Source organism: Salvelinus fontinalis, chromosome 38, assembly GCF_029448725.1.
Source record: "Salvelinus fontinalis isolate EN_2023a chromosome 38, ASM2944872v1, whole genome shotgun sequence".
In the NCBI taxonomy this organism is placed as follows: Eukaryota; Metazoa; Chordata; class Actinopteri; order Salmoniformes; family Salmonidae; genus Salvelinus; species Salvelinus fontinalis.
Window position 1 is genome coordinate 11,020,267 of NC_074702.1, and position 8,097 is coordinate 11,028,363.

Sequence of the window (8,097 nt, forward strand, 5' to 3'; positions counted from 1 at the left end):
TTTTCAGTGGCGGTCTCCCACTTTGCTTTCAGTCGGCTGGTCAATTGTTTGTCTCTTGGACACACAGGAACACGCGCAGAACACATTTTACAGAGCAGATAGAAAAACTTAAGTGCAGCCAGCTTGGGTGTAGAGGGCTAGACCCATATGAGCTTCTCAATCTCTTTCTCTCCACCCCCTCTCTGCTCTGCTCTTTCCCCGCGTCCTGGACCTCTCTTTCAAGCTCGCTTGCTCTCCCGCTAGCAAGCGCTGTCAACCTGCCTCGCCCTCTCATATAGCATTGTTTCTCGTCATGTCTCTATCTGGTTCGTAGCTTCTTCTTCCTGTCCCATCTCTTACGCACCGCGGACGCAGATGGAAGTGACATAGGAAACGTTTAGAGCGGACAACTTTTTTTTTTGCATTAGTCCTCTTTTCTTTTAGCAAACTAGCCTATTTATTTTTACGCAGGACATTTCAACAGAGTTGTGTTTGTTTTCTTTACCAGCCTGGTTGTGTACACTTTAGTCTACTCATACTAGGTCCGTTTTTCTTTAACCTAATACTCAATATTCAAATTATTTTCTGTTTATCAATATTTTTTATAGCTATAGCCTACCCTATTTATTAGCCTATTTATATTTATTTTAGTTGCTTTAGCCTACTATTATGCACACGTGGAGGATGGGCAGTGAAAAGTGCTCATGAGTTGATTCCCAGTCGTCAGAAAGCTCTGTCTATGTCAGTTACGTCGACCGGACCCCGGAAACTCAAGTGGGACCTACTGCCAAGTCGATGAGAGCGCATCAGAGAAGGTAAGCATGCTCTCTTCCCATTGCCTCTGGATAGACACATTAGACTAAGTGAGAGGAATACTAAAAGAAGACGTCGGAGTGCTCTGGAAACAGAGAGCTCAAGAGATTGAGGGGAAAAACACGTGGCTCCTTCAGAAATGGATTGATCTACAGAATGCGCACGGGAGTGTATTGTACTGCGCTCAATGCGTCTCCAAATAGATCTACGCGGGTTCCTTTGCTATTAAGCAGTATTGCGATGCTTCTTTGACGAGAAATTGAGTTGCTTCTTTGATGAGAAAACGTGTTGCGTTGCATTTGTAATGTAGGCCTACACTGAGTGTACAAAACATCAAGAACACCTGCTCTTTCAATGACAGGAGACAGGTTAAAGAAGGATCTTTAAGCTTTGAGACAATTGAGACATGGATTGTGTATGTGTGCCATTCAGAGGGTGAATGTGCAAGACAAAAGATGTAAGTGCCTTTGAATGGGGTATGGTAGTAGGTACCAGGCGCACCGGTTTGTGTCAAGAAATGCAATGCTGCTGGGCTTTTCACGCTCAACAGTTTCCCATGTGTGTCAAGAAGGGTCCATCACCCAAATGACATCAAGCCAACTTTGGGATGCATTGGAGTCAACATGGGCCAGCATCCCTGTGGAACGCTTTCGGCACCAGACGAATTGAGGCTGTTCTGGGGGTAAAAGGGGGGCAGGGGTGCTCAATATAAGGAAGGTGTCCTCAATGTTTTGTACACTCAGTGTACACTGGCGTTCAAAAGTTTGGGGTCACTTAGAAATTTCATTGTTTTTGAAAGAAAAACATATTTTTTGTCCATTAAAATAACATCAAATTGATCAGAAATACAGCGTGGACATTGTTAATGTTGTAAATGACTATTGAAGCTCGAAACTGATGATTTTTAATGGAATATCTACATAGGCGTACAGAGGCCCATTATCAGTAACCATCACTCCTGTGTTCCAATGGCATAGTGTGTTAGCTAATCCAAGTTTATCATTTTAAAAGGCTAATTGATCATTAGAAAACCCTTTTGCAATTATGTTCGCACAGCTGAAAACTGAAAACTGTGAACTGAAAACTTATTAAAGAAGCAATAAAACTGGCCTTCTTTAGACTAGTTGAGTATCTGGAGCATCAGCATTTGTGGGTTTGATTACAGGCTCAAAATGGCCAGAAACAAATAACTTTCTTCTGAAACTCGTCAGTCTATTCTTGTTCTGAGAAATTAAGGCTATTCCATGTGAGAAATTGCCAAGAAACTGAAGATCTCGTACAATGCTGTGTACTAATCCCTTCACAGAACAGCGCAAACTGGTACTAACCAGAATAGAAAGAGGAGTGGGAGGCCCCGGTGCACAACTGAGCAAGAGGACAAGTACATGTCTAGTTTGAGAAACAGACGCCTCACAAGTCCTCAACTGGAAGCTTAATTAAATGGTACCCGCAAAACACCAGTCTCAACGTCAACAGTGAAGAGGAGACTCCAGGATGCTGGCCTTCTAGGCAGAGTTCCTCTGTCCAGTCTCAAGGTCAACAGTGAAGAGGAGACTCCAGGATGCTGGCCTTCTAGGCAGAGTTCCTCTGTCCAGTCTCAAGGTCAACAGTGAAGAGGAGACTCCAGGATGCTGGCCTTCTAGACAGAGTTCCTCTGTTCAGTCTCAACGTCAACAGTGAAGAGGTGACTCCAGGATGCTGGCCTTCTAGGCAGAGTTCCTCTGTTCAGTCTCAACGTCAACAGTGAAGAGGAGACTCCAGGATGCTGGCCTTCTAGACAGAGTTCCTCTGTTCAGTCTCAACGTCAACAGTGAAGAGGAGACTCCAGGATGCTGGCCTTCTAGACAGAGTTCCTCTGTTCAGTCTCAACGTCAACAGTGAAGAGGTGACTCCAGGATGCTGGCCTTCTAGGCAGAGTTCCTCTGTTCAGTCTCAACGTCAACAGTGAAGAGGTGACTCCAGGATGCTGGCCTTCTAGGCAGAGTTCCTCTGTTCAGTCTCAACGTCAACAGTGAAGAGGTGACTCCAGGATGCTGGCCTTCTAGGCAGAGTTCCTCTGTTCAGTCTCAACGTCAACAGTGAAGAGGTGACTCCAGGATGCTGGCCTTCTAGACAGAGTTCCTCTGTCCAGTCTCAACGTCAACAGTGAAGAGGTGACTCCAGGATGCTGGCCTTCTAGACAGAGTTCCTCTGTCCAGTCTCAACGTCAACAGTGAAGAGGTGACTCCAGGATGCTGGCCTTCTAGGCAGAGTTCCTCTGTTCAGTCTCAACGTCAAGAGTGAAGAGGTGACTCCAGGATGCTGGCCTTCTAGGCAGAGTTCCTCTGTTCAGTCTCAACGTCAACAGTGAAGAGGTGACTCCAGGATGCTGGCCTTCTAGGCAGAGTTCCTCTGTCCAGTCTCAACGTCAACAGTGAAGAGGTGACTCCAGGATGCTGGCCTTCTAGGCAGAGTTCCTCTGTTCAGTCTCAACGTCAACAGTGAAGAGGTGACTCCAGGATGCTGGCCTTCTAGGCAGAGTTCCTCTGTTCAGTCTCAACGTCAACAGTGAAGAGGTGACTCCAGGATGCTGGCCTTCTAGACAGAGTTCCTCTGTTCAGTCTCAACGTCAACAGTGAAGAGGTGACTCTGGGATGCTGGCCTTCTAGGCAGAGTTCCTCTGTCCAGTCTCAACGTCAACAGTGAAGAGGAGACTCCAGGATGCTGGCCTTCTAGACAGAGTTCCTCTGTTCAGTGTCTGTGTTCTTTTGCCCATCTTCATCTTTTCTTTTTATTGGCCCTTCTGAGATGTCTTTTTCTTTGCAACTCTGCCTGAAAGGTGTCAATCGAACCCACAAATGCTGGACAGTTTTATAGCTTCTATAATCAGCACCACAGTTTTCAGCTGTGCTAACATAATTGCAAAAGGGTTTTCTAATGATCAATTAGCCTTTTAAAATTATAAACTTGGATTACAGGAGTGATGGTTGCTGATAATGGGCCTCTGTACGCCTATGCAGATATTCCATTACAAATCAGCCATTTCCAGCTTCAATAGTCATTTACAACATTAACAATGTCTACACTGTATTTCTGATCAATTTGATGTTATTTTAATGGACAAAAAATTGCTTTTCTTTAAAAAACAAGGGCATTTCTAAGTGACCCCAAACTTTTGAACGGTAGCGCATTTCTTCGCTTCAAAAGAGCGAAATGGTGAGATGTTAGTCGTGTATCTAAGTGGCGAGAGAGTGTGGAAGGAGAGGAAGTGAGGAGGCAAGGGAGCTTTAGTACATGGGTAAACAAATGGAGTTTCGCTTGAGAAGTTGTAGGTACAGAATGTGTGTGTTCATGTGCATGAATGTGCAAGGAAAGCCTCAAACTCATACAGTGTGTGGCTGGCCTTAGTTAATGCTTGCAGCACTTATAAATGTAAGTAGGTTTAAAATGGTGTATATTTGAGGGGGAAAGTTACCTGTAGAGCAGGGGTGGACAATTCCAGTCCTCGAGGGCCTGATTGGTGTCACAATTTTGCCCCAGCTAACACACCTGACTCCAATCAACAATTCATGATCTTCAGTTTAGAATGCAATTTCATTAATCAGCTGTGTTTGCTAGGGATGGAGAAACAGTGTGACACCAATCAGTCAGGCCCCTGTGAGGTGTATCTCTGTAGCAGTGTCAGTGCTGTATCTAGATGGGCCACAGTGTGATCAGTCAGGCCCCTGTGAGGTGTATTTCTGTAGCAGTGTCAGTGCTGTATCTAGATGGGCCACAGTGTGATCAGTCAGGCCCCTGTGAGGTGTATCTCTGTAGCAGTGTCAGTGCTGTATCTAGATGGGCCACAGTGTGATCAGTCAGGCCCCTGTGAGGTGTATTTCTGTAGCAGTGTCAGTGCTGTATCTAGATGGGCCACAGTGTGATCAGTCAGGCCCCTGTGAGGTGTATCTCTGTAGCAGTGTCAGTGCTGTATCTAGATGGGCCACAGTGTGATCAGTCAGGCCCCTATGAGGTGTATCTCTGTAGCAGTGTCAGTGCTGTATCTAGATGGGCCACAGTGTGATCAGTCAGGGTAAAGCATTAGACATGAGACACCGGCTGGGCCAGAGGTAAAGGCCAAGTAAGCATAGGATTTTTTCCCAATGATATCAGTGGTATCAATCACAGGTATATTTTTGTTATTCAGTATGTCTGGCTGTAAAAGCAACAAGCTCTCAGTCTCACTGCAGAATTATACGTTCATCCATGTTCTCCAAACGTCATATTTTGATGCTCCTGCTGCTCTGTATTGTTCCATTTCCCGAAGGTCAAATGTCGAAGTTAAAGGTCAAGTTTAGTCACTCATTCTGAATGGTTAAGGTAAGGGTTAAGGTTTGGGATAGGGTTAAAACATTACTTTTCGTCACTCATTCTGAATGCTTACGGTAAGGGTTATGGTTTGGGATAGGGTTAAAACCAAAAATAAATAAACAGTGTCCACGACTGGGATTGAACACACAACCGTCTGATCCAGAGTCATGGGATTACGCACATGCCAGCACCCTGTCCACAACACCCCATCAAAACCCAAGCCTACTTGATGGTAATAGCGCTCACTGTTGCCCCTGTGGCCGGTTTTGAAGGCATTTCCCAATGTTCTCAGGACATGGAAAGACGTCCAATTTCAACGTCAATCTTGAACAACCTGGCTGGTTGATCAGTGGCTTTGAGCCTCATCCATTGATTAGGTCGGCTACATCAACATCCACACTTCTCAGAAACACAGGGGTTCAGTTATTTGTCTTGTACGTTGGTTGACTGAGGTGATATTTATGTTGACTTTAACAGGTTGAATGGTTCCATGGGAGATAAACCAGTCATAAAGGCAGGTCCAGAGTCAGTCCTGCAGCACTGAGACGATGACAGTACAGTCAATGGCTCCAATCATTCCTCATCTGCTTTATGGCTCTTCCGACGTTTATAGCCATTAGGCGGGCTTACGTAAACACATTAATGGATGTGAAGGGCACGGGGGCTTTATTCAGCTGGGTACTACATTTAATCAAGGGTCACTCCCAGTTCGTAAAGTCAGTAATCCACTCCATGTCAGCTAGATCCACTTCAGAGTTTGGCTGAGACATGGCACAGGACTGTTGCATGGATGTTTGTCTATAGGTAATCTTATTAGATGACTGCACTCCATAAAGAGATCATGATACTAGATGTGTTATCTGTTTATTTATTCAACCAACTGATAGTAAAATAGATAGAAAAGCATTGTTCCTGCTTTATACAGTCTTGCTTTATATTCCCTCTTATCAGTGCCTGTGAATCTGTCCTTACTGTTATCCTTCCCTTTTCCTCTGTCCTTACTGTTATCCTTCCCTTTTCCTCTGTCCTTACTGTTATTCTTCCCTTTTTCTCTGTCCTTACTGTTATCCTTCCCTTTTCCTCTGTCCTTACTGTTATCCTTCCCTTTTCCTCTGTCCTTACTGTTATCCTTCCCTTTTCCTCTGTCCTTACTGTTATCCTTCCCTTTTCCTCTGTCCTTACTGTTATTCTTCCCTTTTTCTCTGTCCTTACTGTTATCCTTCCCTTTTCCTCTGTCCTTACTGTTATCCTTCCCCTTTCCTCTGTCCTTACTGTTATTCTTCCCTTTTTCTCTGTCCTTACTGTTATCCTTCCCTTTTCCTCCGTTCTTACTGTTATCCTTCCCTTTCCTCTGTCCTTACTGTTATCCTTCCCTTTTTCTCTGTCCTTACTGTTATCCTTCCCTTTTCCTCTGTCCTTACTGTTATTCTTCCCTTTTTCTCTGTCCTTACTGTTATCCTTCCCTTTTCCTCTGTCCTTACTGTTATCCTTCCCTTTTCCTCTGTCCTTACTGTTATCCTTCCCTTTTCCTCTGTCCTTACTGTTATCCTTCCCTTTTCCTCTGTCCTTACTGTTATCCTTCCCCTTTCCTCTGTCCTTACTGTTATCCTTTCCCTTTTCCTCTGTCCTTACTGTTATCCTTCCCTTTTCCTCTGTCCTTACTGTTATTCTTCCCCTTTCCTCTGTCCTTACTGTTATCCTTTCCCTTTTCCTCTGTCCTTACTGTTATCCTTCCCTTTTCCTCTGTCCTTACTGTTATTCTTCCCTTTTCCTCTGTCCTTACTGTTATCCTTCCCCTTTCCTCTGTCCTTACTGTTATTCTTCCCTTTTCCTCTGTCCTTACTGTTATCCTTCCCTTTTCTTCTGTCCTTACTGTTATCCTTCCCTTTTCCTCCGTTCTTACTGTTATCCCTCCCTTTCCTCTGTCTTTACTGTTATCCTTTCCTCTGTCTTTACTGTTATCCTTTCCCTTTTCCTCTGTCCTTACTGTTATCCTTCCCTTTTCCTCTGTCCTTACTGTTATCCTTCCCTTTTCCTCTGTCCTTACTGTTATCCTTCCCTTTTCCTCTGTCCTTACTGTTATCCTTCCCTTTTCCTCTGTCCTTACTGTTATCCTTCCCTTTTCCTCTGTCCTTACTGTTATCCTTCCCTTTTCCTCTGTCCTTACTGTTATCCTTCCCTTTTCCTCTGTCCTTACTGTTATCCTTCCCTTTTCCTCTGTCCTTACTGTTATCCTTCCCTTTTCCTCTGTCCTTACTGTTATCCTTCCCTTTTCCTCTGTCCTTACTGTTATCCTTCCCTTTTCCTCTGTCCTTACTGTTATCCTTCCCTTTTCCTCTGTCCTTACTGTTATCCTTCCCTTTTCCTCTGTCCTTACTGTTATCCTTCCCTTTTCCTCTGTCCTTACTGTTATCCTTCCCTTTTCCTCTGTCCTTACTGTTATCCTTCCCTTTTCCTCTGTCCTTACTGTTATCTTTCTTTTGCTCTTCAGTAAATCCTTCTTCCTTCCTCCTCACTCAATTCTTCCTCAAAATGTTCCACATTGTCTCTCTGATTCACCCCTCTCTTTTTATCCACCCTTCATCCATCCACCCTTCCTTTCTTCAACCCTCCCATCCCACCTGCCCTACCTACCCCCAAGTTGGCCTGCCCCATGTTTGGGAGTCGCTTACCCCCCCACCCCCTTCTCTCACTTAACCCCATATTTCACAGCTGAACTGCGGCTAATTTTCCCCTAGTCGGTCGAGCAGCGCTCCCTCCACCACACCACCACGCTTAATTACCCACAATTAAAGACCAACGCTAACGAGAAAATTACTCTGTTATGAAATGACTTCAAAAGGGGACTGGAGGAAGTGGAATGGATTCAAGGAAAAGTTGGGCTCTAGCCTTGGGGGAGACTGGGAGGGAAAAGGAGAGTTATCATGCAGTGTTTCCTTTTATTCCATCCCCCTCACCCTCTCCTCCATCCCCCTC